Here is an 18,253-nt window from a genome sequence, read left to right as displayed (position 1 = left end):
AATTGTAGGGAAACTGAATTTAACCATCCAAACATTTTTTTCTTCTTGCACGTGATTGGGGATTTTTGTCAAAGTGAATTTTCACCACATTCACTAAGTACAAATTCACTTACAAAGTGAACAACCTATTTGCCTTTAGTAAATCAACCCCCGTGTCTCAGAAATCAACAAGCTGTGATCAATCATGGGAGAACCTTGTACATTCCAAAAAATAACCTCAATATCAGCCAAATAGTTTGACTTCAGACAGTTCTGTAGTGGCTTTTGTAGAAAGTTTTGGAATTATTTTGGAAACTTCATATGAAAGAAAACAGATACAAAAAAAAGACCTGTAAATTGTTAGGCCGAGGAGGATTCGTAGCCAGCATTTACTTAGATCTATTTCAGCAGGAAAAAACGTGGAAAAAAAAATCAATCTTAAAGCGTATAATATTGTGAAGAGAGGTCATGAGGTTATCGATGCAGTCCGTGTTTTGTAACATCTTGCGTTGAAGGGGACACTTATCCCTGTCACTTACCTTGTCTGCAAATTGTACAATTCCAGGCGCTAAGTGTCCTGCTGCCTTGCCTATTTTACCTCGGCTATCTTTTCTAATGGCGGTTACCTTTTACTGATCCAGACTCCATCTTCTAATATAGACTCATGGATAGATCAATATGACAAGATAAAAGTCAGGCAGCTGAATGTAGATAATATTAGGCTTCATATAATGGAAGGCAAATTCCAGACGGAGGAAAAAAACATATCTGTGCGGCAATGGCTAGCAGTATACTGAAGATGTCTCTAATAATTCCCTGTTAGTTCTGAATAAAATACTGTTGGGTTACCAATGATGCAAATAATTGTCCTAGAGGGCAAACAGAATTAAGTGGCTCTTTCACTTAGCTCAATGGTTACCATATCTGAGAATCATAGGAAAGTGTGATGGTTTAGTAGGTTTAACTACAGTAGTGGGAGTAAATAAACACCAGATCCATGCTTACCATAATATACGGGAATGGAAACAGGTATCCAATGGCCTGGCAGTACAGTTCCTCAAGTTCTTAGGCTGGCCATACTGTACATTATACACATTTATTGTACAATTTTACCAAAATCATATAATATGAGGTCAAACTTAAACAAGTTTAAGTTGTACCTGAAATCAGGCAGGCCTTGGCACTTCATAGTTGAAGGTAAATCTAAAGGAAGCTGAATAAGAACATTTTATAATAATTGGCCAGCTTTAGTCTATCCAAATCCAACTTGAAAATCCGCAATAAACTATCCATGTTTATTTCACAGGCAAAAATCAGGACAGCCAAGGAATGATCATACTTTTTTGTATTGGGTAAATGCTATATTGTTAAATATAGGCATACCCCACTTTTAAGTACACAATGGGGCTCATTTACTAAAGCTGGAAAGTGCAAAATCAGGCTCACTTCTGCATAGAAACCAATGAGCTTTCAGGTTTTATTACCAAAGCTTAAATGAACAAGCTGAGGTTAGAAGCTCATTGGTTTCTATGCAGAAGTGAGCCTGATTTTGCACTTTCCAGCTTTAGTAAATAAGCCCCATTGTGTACTTAAATGTGGGGTATGCCTGTATACTGCTAGCTATGGTTAAGAGGAAACAAAATGGTATATAGACATGATAAAAATATGCCAAAATAAAGAATTATGGGATGAATGACATTATTTTGGCCGAGGCCAGAAACCTGGAAGCCAGAAGAAAAAAAAATGAAAACAAGTAAATATAATATACCTGCCTATCTATTTACTATGCTAATAAGAATCAAAGGATAAGTTCATCTTTTAACAAAAAATAATAAAATTGACATTTTGCTGCACATAAAAAAATGTAAATCTAATATTTTTTGTTTCTGGAGCCTCTAAAGCGTTGCACCAGCGATCAGCAGATCTCTGGTGACATGCAGGTCTTCTGCAGATCTGTCAGTGCATCTGTGTGCCTGTACACCCCGTACAGGCAAGCAGATACAATCTGACAAGAAGAGAGAATTAACTAACATAGCGCTCCACACCACAGCGATGTGGCTACAAACCAACAGCCACCAAGGCTGCCAGTACCTTGTAGTTTTCCATTCACAGAGCACAGCAAATGAGTGACACGGGCAGGTGGGCGGAGCACCGCTTGGCCACGTTTTTTTAAAATTGTGACAGCTAGCGAGGGTGGGGGTTGAAGAACCCCGCTAGCTGTCAGATCAGGGAATCGGGGGGGGGGGGGGGAGGGGAAGCTGCTCCATTCGTAACATGTTACACCTGAATATGGGTGTAACATTTTACGAAAGGTGAACTTATCCTTCAAAAATAGTTCATGTTAATTGAAAGAGTTTAGTTCCGCTTTAGTAAATGAACTGCCTTCCCCTGGCATTTGAGAATTGAAGCTTCAGGCTACTAAAAATGCATAAATTTAGTAGTTTTGGTCTGTGAACTCTCACAGACAAGCCATTTATTGATGACTGCGCCAGTGACTCAAAGCTTTTTAATATCTCATGCTGCCAAAGGGGAAATAGGGACATGCGGCAGGGGCAAAGTAAAAATAACAAATACAATTAAAGAATAACTAAAGGCAAAACATATATATTTTGCTTTGGATAGAGCACAGAGGGTTTAGAACACCTGTCAGGTTTTATTGCTGTCTGTGCCCCCATTAGGGAGATTCACCCTCTTTATTTGTCCTATTTACCATTATCATTAAAAGTGAAAGTGAACGCAAATTCAAAATTTCGGATTGACCCCAGAACAGAATAGAGGGAAAATGTTCCAATGGGGACACTAGTTGCAGTGACCTTGGTGACAACAATAGATTCCCTCACTTTGGATGGATTTCCTCTCACTTCCTTTTTAGGGTATGGGACTGGAAGTGAAGGGAAGTCTACCCAATGGGACACTATCTATCTATCTATCTATCTATCTATCTATCTATCTATCTATCTATCTATCTATCTATCTATCTATCTATCTATCTATCTATCTATGTTTTTTGTAAATCATTTTTAGTGACATGTTCTACATCATACACTCATGTCATGTAGTCAAAAGCCAGATAAAAAATGGGGTGGAGGACTGCTCATCCATGATAGAGGCCTAGCTTCACCATCACTCTGGAGGATTCGTACAACCACGAACGCCCAAGCACCACCATCTTCACTGCACAGTCTTCCTAATACATCCCTGACCCTGCAGCGATAAACAGACACTGCAAGGATTCGCCTGCCCTTCAGAAACTGTCGGGTTTCTTCCCGACAAAGCCGATGGGAGCCGGCCTGTATCGGCCGCTGACGGACCTCTAGTGGACTCGTCCCAACATCCTCTGCAGCAGCAGCGTCTCTCGCTGGTAAAATAGGGGAGGATGAATACTCGCCCCTCTCCTCTCCAAGCTCTGTAAATCCAGTGAAATCTAGACCCAGGTGGGACTCTGATCCTGCCCCAGCTATGGGACCCTGCATGGAGGTCAGTGCTTCAGTGGAAGAGACAGTCCACCCAGATCCCTTTTCTTCTTTCAACACAACAGGTCAGCCAGTATCTGACACAGTCCTTAAAGATATGTTGTGGACATTGCATGCATCACTGCAGTCAGATATGCAAGCTTGCTTTCACAAATTCACAGCAGAGATAGCCACCTGGAGGATGGAATGAGTGCTTACGTGACATTCTTTAACACTATGGTAGGTGCTCTCAATAAGCATAGTGATGAGACAGATTGTCACAAATCTAAAGTAGCTGACCTTGAAGACCACTTAAGGTCAATAATAACCTAAAAATTAAGGGTATTCCGAAGTGGGTCCTATACTTTTTAAGGTGGTGGTCCCATCACTCACATCTGAAGATCTTACCATAGATAAAATCCACAGGGTTCCCAAACCCACTGTCTTACCGCAAGGGATACCCAGAGATGTAGTGTTGCGGATCCACTTCTTCCAAGGAAAGTCAAAGAAAACATTTTGGTGGCATTCTGCAAAAAAGACCAACTGCCAGAACAATCTGTCCCATTCCAGGTTCTCCCAGTTCTGTCAGCCCATACTTTACAGAGGCGCAAGAACTCAGCATCTATTGCGAAAGCCCTATGTAATCATGACATTTCCTATCAATGGAAATACCCTGCTACGCTGAAGATCACTCACCATGGCCACACTTCCCTCATTAGCTCCATGGAGGATGGTATCAACCTACTCAAATCATGGAATATAATCCCTGAACATCCTCTTCAAGTGTGGAAAGTGAAGGTGACGTCCCACAGTCAACAAGAATGGCATAAAGTCTCTCACAAGAAATCGCCACATCCACAAGCGTTGACGGGCCGTAACACCTGATGCTTGTTGCACCACGAGCTCTACCTTCCTCTGGAGAAGCCAATGTCCTGTGTAAGATATCCTTCATTTGATTATCCCACCATACCAGTAGCTGTGCTGCTCCCTGTTCTACATTGAACCTCTACTTTTTAAGTTCCTTTGTTCCATTTCCTGGAGGCATGCTTTGTTTTCGTTCCTCTATATGTTGTTCATTATATATTCTTTACTGTTTTATGATCCACAGCAGATACCTCACCTATCGGACGCAACATTCACAGCCCATAACCATGGATTCCAGGCTATATGCCCACTCATCTCATTTTAGTCCCAATCATGGTCTACACACCTATCATGGCAGATGCCATCTTTTTCTCTGCGTTTAACTTTCTGTTGTCATGACCCCCAAAATTCTATCACTGAATACCTGTGTCCTTAACCACTCGGCCAAAAGATTCTCTCTCTGGAAAGAAGCTATTTCCTCTAAGGCGGATGTTTTCATAGCACAGGAAACACATTTTCAAGCCTCTGCAGCCCTGAAATATCTCCATAAGGACTTCCCCCACATGTTTGCAGCGATCTATTCCTCAAAAAAATTGAGGGGTTCTTATTGCTATAAAAAGCTGTTGTTTACCCTACACTCTTCAATTATTGATGTGGAAGGTAGATATATTATACTAGTATGTGATATTAATGTTAATTGCTATACCATCGCTGGTGTTTATGCTCCTAATGCTCACCAGGGAAGGTTTCTCCGTAACTTGTTTGCTCGTTTACACAAGACCAGAAGTGGAAATCTTATAGTATTTGGTGATTTTAATTAGGTTGTGGATCCGAATGTAGACATGTCTGCCACTAAAGGGGTTCGGCCCTCTTCATTACATTCTATGTTACTGGCAGAAGATATATATGATGCTTTGACATTGTTTGCACGCATCCGAAAAAGATTACAGACATACCCCACTTTTAAGTACACACTGGGGTTTATTTATTAAAGCTGGAAAGTGCAAAATCAGGCTCACTTCTGCATGGAAACCAATGAGGAAAAGAATAGTGTTGTTTTTAATTTGAATATTAACTTTTTAAATTACAAGCTGGAGTTGGAATTTACCTGGGTAAGTATTTCAGATGGAGGGGTGGTGTAGTAACATTTCAGTGAATACAATTTGAACAGTACAGTGTGCACTTGGAAGAAGATCATATAACAGCTATACCGTGTTTGTGTTGTTTCCTGGACAATGGCCAATGGGTATGAAGAAGTTTGTATAGTCTTGGGTTACATGAGTACCACATGTATGTATGTGAATGTGTGTGTGTCATGCTTTGCCAGAATGCACCTGCCACGCGCTGTTAAACAAAACACTTCATAGAGTCTTACGTAAACATCTGGAAATGGACAGAGTTCTCACCAACACCGGAAAAGTTTTAATACATGATGGCTGTCTGGAATGTCAGGAATTCCATTTAATAATGAAGACATTTTTCAAGTATACAAAATTGTAAATGTATGGTTGTGAACTGGCAGTCTATCAGTTATATGATCTCTGAGCTGGATAAAGAAACAAGTCAACAGGACACAACACATGGCCTAAGGTCAAAGTCTTCTGAAAAATGTTTCAGTAGTTTTAGGTTTATTGAAAGGGTAGCAGTATGGGTGATGACATAATGGCGTTGATTTACTAAAACTGGAGAGTACAAAATCTGGTGCAGCTGTGCGTGGTAGCCAGTCAGCTAATAATAAATAATAAATAATAATAAAACCTGAAAGATGATTGGTTTCTTTGCAGAGTTGCACCAGATTTTGCATACTCCAGTTTTAGTAAATAAGCCCCATTGGAACTGTAAATTAAGAAGTATTGACATGGCTGAGGTTATGAAAGAGTCTAGGCTTCATCTAACAGGGGGTCTACAAGAATTTTCTATGTTGCTTAGTACCATCATATATTTCCCTTAATCATCTAACATACTGGAAGTATGAAAAGAGGAATTTGACTGGCTGCTATTGATAACACATTTGAGACACATATCAACAACCTTCTTACAGAGTTAAATGTCTAAAGCTGAAATTTACACACATGACTGAATAGCTTCTTCTTTCTACACCCTGCCTGCTCTGCACCAATCAAGTCACATACAATTTAAATCAGAGAGAGACAGTCTAAAGGGAAAACAGCTTCTGCTCTATCTTTAAGAAAAAAATATACAGTTAGTGTCTCTGACACCAGTGTCTGGGTGCAGCCTATATTACATTTTTATTTGTAAAATTAAGAATGGATATACAGTAACTAATAACTATAATATACAAAACATCAGCTTTAAAAAAGTTTACTGTGTATAAGACTATATCCCTTGTCTGTAACATATTCCTTGTCAATAATAAATACAGATAGACATTATCTATAACAGAGAAAGTGTTGTCACTCTCCTTGCAACACAGCACAGAGTAAAAAAATGGGCTGTACAGAATCACAACATTTGCTCAGGTAAAACGGGTCATGTGTATGACCTGTTTTTACTTTTGGAAGTAAAAAGGTTTTGTATTTAGCTGATTGTTTGTTATTTACTTTTTTGGCTTTGAAAAACAAAGGAGAAAGAAAAAAAATAAACAAAATGGCCTAAAGGAGGCTGGGAAGAGAAAGAAGGGGGTGGAGGTAAGGGATAGTGGTGGAGCAGCAGAAGGGGAAGATGGTACAGCTGTCTATTTAAAGGGGTTGCAAAGTCTACAAAAATGGCAGTGCAAGTAGGGATTGTATACAGAAAACCAGATAGGGTCAGAGATTTTTCAGTTGTAAGTGAATACCATAGATAAGGCTTTAGGCATAGACGTGAGTTCCAGGCTTAGTTTGGTGGGTCAAGGAAGTGAAATATTTTCAGTTATAATTTAGGAGAGCATTCAGGATGTTGAAGCCAAGGGTTCCATTGTCTGATAAATTTTGTTTGCAAGAGATGTGCTCTAGCGAAAGAATATTCATAAGAAAGCATGCTCATCGAGGATTTGTATGAATGTTGTATAGTTGGGTGGTGTCGGAAGTTTCCAGTTACAGTCAATTGTTAAACGGGCTGCGATGAAAATGTGGGTAATTATGGGGTGGAACCCAGGGTGCCAGGAATTCATGTTTAAGCCCAGTAGGGCAGGCTTGGGGTTAGGTGGATGTTGTAGTCCTGTGATGATGGCAATGAGGGAAATGATCCTGAACCAGAAGTTTCAGATGTTGGGGCTCAGTGGTATATTTTACAGACCAAAAGGGAGAAAATAGGAGTAATTGGTTGTTAAGGTTTACATAACATTTTAAGATGTTAGGGTGAGTTTACTGGTAGAAATTGGTGTAGTGTAAGGTTTAGGTACCTGGAAAGTTGAGTTGGTTCACTGGAGTTGATTTACTGAAGGCAAAGTCTGCTCACTTGGAAAATGAATTTGCCCCAGCGCGTAGTGCAGCTTTTCTCAACCTTTTTATCCCAGAGGAACTCTTAAAATCATTTTTAGGACTCGGGGTACAGCTGCTAAAACCAATTCATTGTTGCTCAGCAAGAAAATGCCACTTTCATTAGTGGCCAGTGGGAAGAATCCCCCCGCCCCCCACAATGGTGGTCTTAATGCCACCCTTATAGACAACTAAAAAAACGTTTGGTGTCATGGAGCTGGCTCTGCCAAGTGGCATTGATCCCAGAACTATGCAGGTACCATCAGATGGGATGTTAATCAGCCATAGGTTTAAGGAACCCCCCAGCAACCTCTGGGGGAACCCTAGGATTCCACTGAACCCTGGTTGAGAAAGGGTGGCTTGCTGAAAGCAGTGGCATTTCGATTGCTATCTCATGCAAGTGACATTTTTTTAAAAACTACATTTTTGCTTGCCAATGATTGGATGATGGAAGTCAGCAGAGCTTTACCCCATTCACTAATCTCTTGGACAAATTCTGTTGCAAAGCTCAACTTCCCTTGCAAAGTGAATAGCCTATTTGACTTTAGTAAATCAACCCCGCAGAATCTGACTTATTCCCACTCATTAACCGCGTATCTGCTGTCACAGTGTGCTTGTTCTACTTGCAAGGGACTGTCAGCTCTATCCGACAACATGCATACATTCATCTTAGCATTATTTAAATTGTTTGCAAAGAATGTTGTCAAAGATAATTGCCTTTGTCACCCTCTTATATATAAAGAGAAAACTTAGCTGTTGCTGTCACTCACCCATTAGAATAATCGTATATGTTTTTAGTGGTTTGTTTACAGGCTTATTTAGAGGGGTTATATCATTGTCCTTGGGGTTCTGTTAATACCAAGCAGTGAAACGCATTCTAGTAGGTTCATTTCCTTCAAAGTATAGCAGCCCTACAGTGTGTGAGTGTGTCTGCAGGTACTTATATAATATATTTTCAAGCAACAGGCTGTATGTTGCATGCACGAAAAACTGATATTAAGGTAGAACTATAGGCAAAACTTTTTTTTTTCATTTTGGATAGAGTAAGAGAGGGTCATAACCCCTGTCAGATTATTTTCTGTATTCCATTGAGGAGATTTCCATTCACTTCCTGTCCCATAGCCAAAATAGGAATTGAGAAGAAATCCCTGAACTATTGTCACCATTGGAAAACGTTCTTTCTATTACTTTTGTGGGGACAACCCAAAATTTTGAATTTTCTTTTACTTTCACTGGATAATGGACAGGACAAATAAAGAGAGTGAATATCCCTAACAGGGACATAGACAGCAGTAAAAACTGACAGGGAGTCTAATCCCTCTCCACTATATCAAAAACTAAAAAAAAAAAATGTTTTGCCTTTAGTTGTACTTCAAAGAAGAATTCCACTTTCATTAAAAGGCGCAATAGGTATTTGCATGACCATGGATGTTATTATTAAGTATTCTACTAATCATAAGTACAGTTTTGTTTAACTTTCTGAATTCTGCCCAAGTCCAAAATAGGCGAACTTGGGCAATACTGACTACATGAATAACTAGTTGTAAGTATGTGACTCGCTGCTGTTCCCTGGAAGAGCAAGTTATAGGAACTTTGGCATTCTTAACATCTCTGCTCTAAGGTCTTGTTCTATCCATTCTACTGATAATATACACTCACCGGCCACTTTATTAGGTACAACTTGTATGGGTTGGGCCCTCTTTTGCCTTTAGAACTGCCTTAAAGCGGAGTTCCGCTGAATTTTTTTTTTTTAAGTTAGCAGCGAAATAATAAATATTGCAGCTGCTGACTTTTAAAAAATGGACACTTACCTGTCCAGGGCACCCGTGATTTCGGCACCCAAAGCCGATCTGTCCCTCGGCTCTCGGGTAGAGGCGCCGCCATCTTTGGTAAGGGAATCGGGAAGTGAAGCCTTGCGGCTTCACAGCCTGGTTCCCTACTGCGCATGCGCGAGTCACGCTGCATGATCCCACTGGTCTCTGTCTTCTGGGACCCATGTGTCTCCCAGAAGACAGCGGGGGGGGGATAGGGGAGGTGCCAGACATGGCGTAGATATCTGCAGATACTGCGGCTATCTATGTCCGGAAGTGGGAGCAAATACCTTGATTAGACAGGTATCTGCTCCCCCTCCCCCCTGAAAGGGGAGGGGGGGGGATTCTGAAAGGCTGAAGTTCCATTTTTGGGTGGAACTCTGCTTTAATTCTTTGTGGCATAGATTCAACAAGGTGTTGGAAACATTCCTCAGAGATTTTGGTCCATATTGACATGATAGCATCACAAAGTTGCTGCAGATTTTTAGACTGCTCATCTATGATGTGAATCTCCTGTTCCACCACATCCGAAAATTGCTCTATTGGATTGAGATCTAGTAACTGTGGAGGCCATTGGAGTACAGTGACCTCATTGTCATGTTCAAGAAACCAGTTTGAGATGATTTGAGCTTTGTGACATGGTGCATTATTCTGCTGGAAGTAGGTATCAGAAAATGGGTGCACTGTAGTCATAAAGGTATGGACATGGTCAGCAACAATACTTTAAACAATGCTCAGTTGGTACTAAGGGGCCTAAGTGTTCCAAGGAAATACCCCCCACACCATTACACCACCACCACCAGCCTGAACCATTAATACAAGGCAGGATGGATCCATGCTTTCATGTAGTTTACCCCAAATTCTGACCCTACCATCTGAATGTCACAGCTGAAATCGAAACTCATCAGACCAGGCAATGTTTTTTTTATGTTTTTCTAATCATCTGTTGTCTAATTTTGGTGAGCCTGTGTGAATTGTAGCCTCAATTTCCTGTTCTTAGCTGACAGGAGTGGCACCCGGTGTGGTCTTCTGCTGCTGTAGTCCACCTGCTTCAAAGTTTGATGCCTTGTGCCTTCAGAGATGGTATTCTGCATAATTGGTTGTAACGAGTGGTAATTTGAGTTACTGTTGCCTTTCTATCATCTTAAAGCAGTCTGCCCATTCTCTTCTGACCTCTAACATCAACAAGGCATTTTCATCCACACATCTGCCACTCACTGGATATTTTCTCTTTTTTGGACCATTCTCTGTAAACCCTTGAGTTAGTTGTGCATGAAAATCCCAGTAGATCAGCAGTGCAAAGCCATTTTCAGATCTCTCCAGAGATGTTCAATCGGGTTCAAGTTTGGGCTCTGGCTGGGTCACTCAAGGACATTGACAGAATTGTCCCATAGCCACTTCTTTGTTATCTTGGCTGTGTGCTTAGGGTCGTTGTCCTGTTGGAAGATGAACCTTTACCCCAGTCTGAGGTCCCGAGCGCTCTGGAGCAGGTTTTTCTCAAGGATGTCTCTGTACATCGCTGCATTCATCTTTCCCTCAATCCTGACTAATCTCCCAGTTCCTGCCACTGAAAAACATCCCCACAGCATGATGCGGCCACCACCATGCCTCACTGTAAGGACCCCTTGTTGGAGTTGTGCCTCCTCTTTCTCCTCTCCCTCTCTTCTCTCAGGCACCCAAGTACAGTCAGTAACCTCATCATCCCCTCCCTCCTCCTCACTGGAGCAAACTTGGCAGTATGCTGCAGTTGGGAGAACATGACTGACAGTTTCTTGTGCTTCTTGGCTCTCGCTCTAGGCTCTCGTTACTCCCTTCCTCAACCTGAGAACCAACATCGGAGCCTTCAAATCGCTGCGCATCCTCCTGCAGCATGTACCCGACACTGTGGTGGAATAATTCTTGGGATTCCTCGGTGCATGATGGTGGGGCTACGGAAGGAGTAACTGTGGACAAGGAGCCGGTGGAATAGGCAGCTTTGGCAGCTGCGTTTGAAAACAAACTACTCGGAGCCTGGGTGACAGAGGATGAGGAGGATGAAGACGGATTTGTTATCCACTCCATCAACTCTTCTGTATGTTCTGGCTCAATAACAGCAGCAGAAAAAAGGGATAAGCGTGCCCCACGGCCACCTGCAGAGGATGCACCATGCCCACGACCAGCACTTTTGACTGTAGACATAGAGGCTGCTTGCCCTCTTTTAGTGGCCTGTGAGCATCTGCCTCTCCTCCAGAAAAGTAGAAACTGTACTACAGCTGCACTGTATTATGTACTGTGTACACCACCAAAAGTGTAGTAGAAACTGGAAACACTGTATTAGATACTGTGTACACTGCCTGCCTGTATTAGCAACTGTACTACAGCTGCACTGTATTGTGTACTGTGTACATCACCAGAAGTGGATGCAGAGTATATATATATATATATATATATATATATATATATATATATATATATATATATATATATATATATATATATATATATATAGTATCTCACAAAAGTGAGTACACCCCTCACTTTTTTGTAAATATTTTATTATATCTTTTCATGTGACAACACTGAAGACATGGCACTTTGATACAATGTAAAGTAGTGAGTGTACAGCTTGTATAACAGTGTAAATTTGCTGTCACCTCAAAATAACTCAACACTCAGCCATTAATGTGTAAACCGCTGGCAACAAAAGTGAGTACACCCCTAAGTGAAAGTGAAAATTTCCAAATTGGGCCCAATTAGCCACCCCCCTCACCCCCGGTGTCATGTGACTCGTTAGTGTTACAAGGTCTCAGGTGTGAATGGGGAGCAGGTGTGTTAAATTGTGTTAAATTTGGTGTTATCACTCTCACACTCTCATACTGGTCACTGGAAGTTCAACATGGCATCTCATGGCAAAGAACTCTATGAGGATCTGAAAAAAAAGAATTGTTGCTCTACATAAAGATGGCCTAGCCTATAAGAAGATTGCCAAGATCCTCAAACTGAGCTGCAGCATAGTGGCCAAGACCATACAGCGGTTTAACAGGACAGGTTCCACTTAGAACAGGCCTCGCCATGGTAGACCAAAGAGGTTGAGTGCACGTGCTCAGCATCATATCCAGAGGTTGTCTTTGGGAAATAGATGTATGAGTGCTGCCAGCATTGCTGCAAAGGTAAAAGGGGTGGGGGGTCAGCCTGTCAGTGCTCAGACCATACATCGCACACTGCATTAAATTGATCTGCATGGCTGTGGTCCAAGAACAAAGTCTCTTCTAAAGATGATGCACAAGAAAGCCCGCAAACAGTTTGCTGAAGACAAGCAGACTAAGAACATGGATTACTGGAACCATGTCCTGTGGTCTGATGAGATTAAAAAAATGTATTTGGTTCTAATGGTGTCGAGCGTGTATGGCGGCAACCAGGTAAGGAGTACAAAGACAAATGTGCCTTGCCTACAGTCAAGCATGGTGGTGGGAGTGTCATGGTCTGGGGCTGCATGAGTGCTGCCGGTGTCTTGTCAAATACAGTCCCCTATCATATAGTGTCCTCCCTGTACTGCGCAGGCGCAGTACGGAGGACAAACGAGACGCCGAAAGTCTCCGAAGTTTAACAGCTGATCATCAGCTGTACACGGCGCCTGCGCTGTTATTCTCACCCTATGTCCAGGATCATTCCCTACTATCCAAGTGGACATAGAGTGAGAATATATAGTTGCCGAGCGCAGCGAGGCCGTGCCCGAAGCGTGGCGAGCGAAGCGAGCCCGCGAGGGGCCCTCTTACACAGCCATCGCTAAGAACTGCCGAAGCGCCGTGTACAGCTGATGGTCAGCTGATCAACTTCGGACATTTTCGGCATCTCCTTCTGCTCCGTACTGCGCAAGCGCTGCGCCTGCGCAGTACGGAGCGGACACTATCCGATAGGAGGACACTATATGGCAGAACACCGGCACTGGGGAGCTACAGTTCATTGAGGGAACCATGAATGCCAACATGTACTGTGACATACTGAAGCAGAGCATGATATTCTCCCTTCAGAGACTGGGCCGCAGGGTAGTATTCCAACATGATAATGACCCCAAACATACCTCCAAGATGACCACTGCCTTGCTAAAGAAGCTAAGGGTAAAGGTGATGGACTGGCCAAGCATATCTCCAGACCTAAACCCTATTGAGCATCTGTGGGGCATCCTCAAACGGAAGGTGGAGGAGCACATGGTCTCTAACATCCATGAGCTCCATGATGTCATCATGGAGGAGTGGAAAAAGACTCCAGTGGCAACCAGTGAAGCTCTGGTGAACTCCATGCCCAAGATGGTTAAGGCAGTGCTGGAAAATAATGGTGGCCACACAAAATATTGACACTTTGGGTCCAATTTGGACATTTTCACTTAGGGGTGTACTCACTTTTGTTGTCAGCGGTTTAGACATTAATGGCTGTGTGTTGAGTTATTTTGAGGGAACAGCAAATTTACAATGTTATACAAGCTGTACACTCACTACTTTACATTGTAGCAACGTGTAATTTCTTCAGTGGTGTCACATGAAAAGATATAATAAAATACTTACACAAATGTGAGGGGTGTACTCACTTGTGTGAGATACTGTATATATATTAATACACTGCCTGCACTGACTGAATATAGAGTAAACACTGAATATATAGTCTATGCTAAATGCAGAGTATATATACAGTGCCTTGCAATAAAATCATTTAAGTTCATTTTTTTCCTCATTAATGTACACACAGCACCCCATATTGACAGAAAAACACAGAATTGTTGACATTTTTGCAGATTTATTAAAAAAGAAAAACTGAAATATTATATGGTTCTAGATGGTGAGGAATAAGATTCTCTGGTCTGATGAGACCAAGATAGAACTTTTTGGCCTTAATTGTAAGCGGTATGTGTGGAGAAAACCAGGCACTGCTCATCACCTGTCCAATACAATCCCAACAGTGAAGCATGGTGGTGGCAGCATCATGCTGTGGGGGTGTTTTTCAGCTGCAGGGACAGGACGACTGGTTGCAATCGAGGGAAAGATGAATGCGGCCAAGTACAGGGATATCCTGGATGAAAACCTTCTCCAGAGTGCTCAGGATCTCAGACTGGGCCGAAGGTTTACCTTCCAACAAGACAATGACCCTAAGCACACAGCTAAAATAACGAAGGAGTGGCTTCACAACAACTCCGTGACTGTTCTTGAATGGCCCAGCCAGAGCCCTGACTTAAACCCAATTGAGCATCTCTGGAGAGACCTAAAAATGGCTGTCCACCAACGTTTACCATCCAACCTGACAGAACTGGAGAGGATCTGCAAGGAGGAATGGCAGAGGATCCCCAAATCCAGGTGTGAAAAACTTGTTGCATCTTTCCCAAAAAGACTCATGGCTGTATTAGATCAAAAGGGTGCTTCTACTAAATAGTGAGCAAAGGGTCTGAATACTTAGGACCATGTGATATTTCAGCTTTTCTTTTTTAATAAATCTGCAAAAATGTCAACAATTCTGTGTTTTTCTGTCAATATGGGGTGCTGTGTGTACATTAATGAGGAAAAAAAATGAACTTAAATGATTTTAGCAAATGGCTGCAATATAACAAAGAGTGAAAAGGGGGTCTGAATACTTTCTGTCCCCACTGTATATACTAGACTGCCTGTATATATATGCCTCTAACTGAATAACCTGCCTGCTTAATCTAAATCAAGCTATCTCTCTGTCCATGCCTACAACACTACACAGGGCTGCCCTGTAAGCAGCCTTATATAGTGTGGGTTGTGGACTTAGTGCCCCTGAGCCATGATTGGCCAAAAGCACCCTGCCTTTAGCCAATTATGGCTCTCTTAGCAGAGCATGCTGTGATTGGCCAAAGCATTCAGGTCAGGTGCATGCTTTGGCCAATCATCATACAGCAATGCACTGCAATCTGGCAGTGCATTATGGGGCATTCCGCGGCGCGAACGGGCAAACACCCGATGTTCGAGTCAAACTTATGTTCGACCCGAACATCAAGCTCATCCCTAGCCTACATCGCTATTTTTTTCTCCTTCAGACAGAAGGTCAGGTAAACTATTGTTGATGTGCCAAATTTGAAAATAATATTTGAAATAATATTTCAGTTTTAAGGGTTTGAAAGGAAAAATGTGACTAGTGTGGCAACTGTAAAAAAAAAAAAACACAAGTGCAACTGTTCGCACAAAAAATCTTACAATCTGCGCCAAATAAATACTGGACCAGTACCAAAATGGGTTTGTACATGGAGGTGTGCACCAAGAGGATTATGTCCCAAGACAGTTACACATTCTACCATACCCCAAATAAACTTTATGTGCTGCGACAAAATAGTTTATTTGATATGCAAGATAAGATGTCATATGCGACAATTGCATTGCTCAATAACCACCAATCTTAATTATCTGGCTCAGGGTCTCTTTAAACATGTCAGTGGTGATATGGAAGGTAGAAGAAAAAAACAACACATGGGAATGCAACATTTTTAATGATGATATCTCTCGGTAATATACTGTTGTTATTAATATGTTGGTCCATGGACAGGAATTACGTTGTAAACACAGTGAGCATATTTGTAAAAATCATTGTCCACATACAAACTTACACAAAAGTTCTGCTGTTTTCAGATCACTTGTCGTTACTTCTTAATTCTACAAATCTGCCCCAGACAACACTGCAGGGTGACCGGGCATAAACAAAGTATTAAATCCCAAATCCCTTCATATCATACAGTTCAGATGGTGTAACACTTTCAGAAATATATTCCTCATTCAGAATCCCCTGCCTTATAACATGAAATGGAATCCAAACCCGAATCAATAATTTCTAAATGATTTTGCTTCTCTCAACAACTTTCAATGCATCTTCTTTCGGCGCCCCGTGGTGCGTTATTGCTTGGAGTGTCTGATCTGAGGAAACAAGAGTGGAAAAAATGGTCTTATTGTTCCCATTTATAAGCTCTTTCGCTTATCCTTGCAGAGCTTTGATGTGACCTCTGACATTCAACGTTGACCTTTTACCTCTCTCCATTTTGATCCTGGCTGGAGGAACTTGTTTAGGTTCTTCTCTGACAAGAGTTAGCAGCGGGATATTCCCTCTGCACACGATCTTATCAGAAATTTGATTTTTGAGAGCCTCTTAACACACTTGCAGTGCCGGGGAAGACTAAATATATTGTAGTGAGTGTCATGCTAAGCCCCCACAACTATATCCCGCTGAACAATTGCCATTGATCCCTCTCGATATCACTTGTCTGTATTATGTTACACAGTATTCCACTTTAAAAGCCTTAAGCCAAAAAAAACTGAAGCATGCAACCAAAAGGATTGCTTTATAATGGGGACAAGATAGTTGAAATGGAAAAATCATATATTGTGCAGATAAGGGTGACCTTCCAGGATTAGCGGATAAAGGTCTGCATAGGTTCCAGCCCAGGGCAGGAAACTTTCAGATCTGTATTTTGTTTCATTGCTAATGTTTGTAACAATCATTAACTTGGCGAAAGGCAGATTTTCCCGTCAGCTGCATCTACTGCACTGAGCAAAAGCAAACTGATTTAGGCATTTACAAAATTTTAATTAAAATTGTTTGTCATATGCATTATATGTTTGTGAACAGCTGACCATCACATTTATATGAACTTTTTGGGCATTCCACTGTTAAATCATGGGCATTGACATGGCATCAACTCCCCCCCCCCTTTGCAGCTAAAACAGCCTCCACCCTTCTGCGAAAATTTTGGAGTGTGTTTGTGGACATTTATACCCATTCAACCAAAAGAGAATTTGTAAGGTCAGGTACTGATGTTGGGTGAGATGGGGCAATGGGCTGCTATCAGCAATAACTTCTCTTAACCACTTCAGCCTCGGAAGAATTTACCTGACGAGAAGATTTTTTGCGATTCGGCACTGCGTCGCTTTAACTGACAATTGCGCGGTCGTGCAACATTGTACCCAAACAAAATTGATGTCCTTTTTTTCCCACAAATAAAGCTTTCTTTTTTTTTTGCATTTTTTTTTTTTTGCGCTATAAATAAAAAAAGAGCGACAATTTTGAAAAAAAACGCATTATTTTTTACTTTTTGCTATAATAAATATCCCCCAAAAATATATAAAAAAATGTTTTTTTCTCAGTTTAGGCCGATATGTATTGTTCTACATATTTTTGGTTAAAAAAAATCGCAATAAGCGTATATTGATTGGTTTGCTCAAAAGTTATAGCGTCTACAAAATAGGCGATACATTTATAGCATTTTTATTATTATTTATTTTTTACTAGTAATTGCGGTGATCTGTAATTTTTATCATGACTGCGACATTATGGCGGACACATCGGACAATTTTGACACATTTTTGGGACCATTGGCATTAATACAGCGATCAGTGCTATAAAATTGCATTGATTACTATAAAAATCTCACTGGCAGTGAAGGGGTTAACACTAGGGGGTGCTCGAGGGGTTAACTGTGTTCCCTGGGAGGTGATTCTAACTGAAGGGGGAAGGGACTGACTGGAGGAAGTGACGGATCGTGGTTCCTAGCTAATAGGAACACACGATCTGTCACTCCTGTCAGAACAGAACAGGGAAGTGTGAGTTTACACACACTCGTCCCTGTTCTGTCTCTTCTGTTCACGATCGCTCGTGGCCAGCGGTCATTGCGACCGTCGGCCACAAGCACTGGCACACCCGCTGTGCAGTGGGCAAGTGCGCGCCTGCTATCCCGTCCCCGCGAGCCCACGTATAG

Source organism: Aquarana catesbeiana, linkage group LG07, assembly GCF_042186555.1.
Source record: "Aquarana catesbeiana isolate 2022-GZ linkage group LG07, ASM4218655v1, whole genome shotgun sequence".
NCBI lineage: Eukaryota > Metazoa > Chordata > Amphibia > Anura > Ranidae > Aquarana > Aquarana catesbeiana.
Note: the sequence above shows the minus strand (reverse complement) of the source record.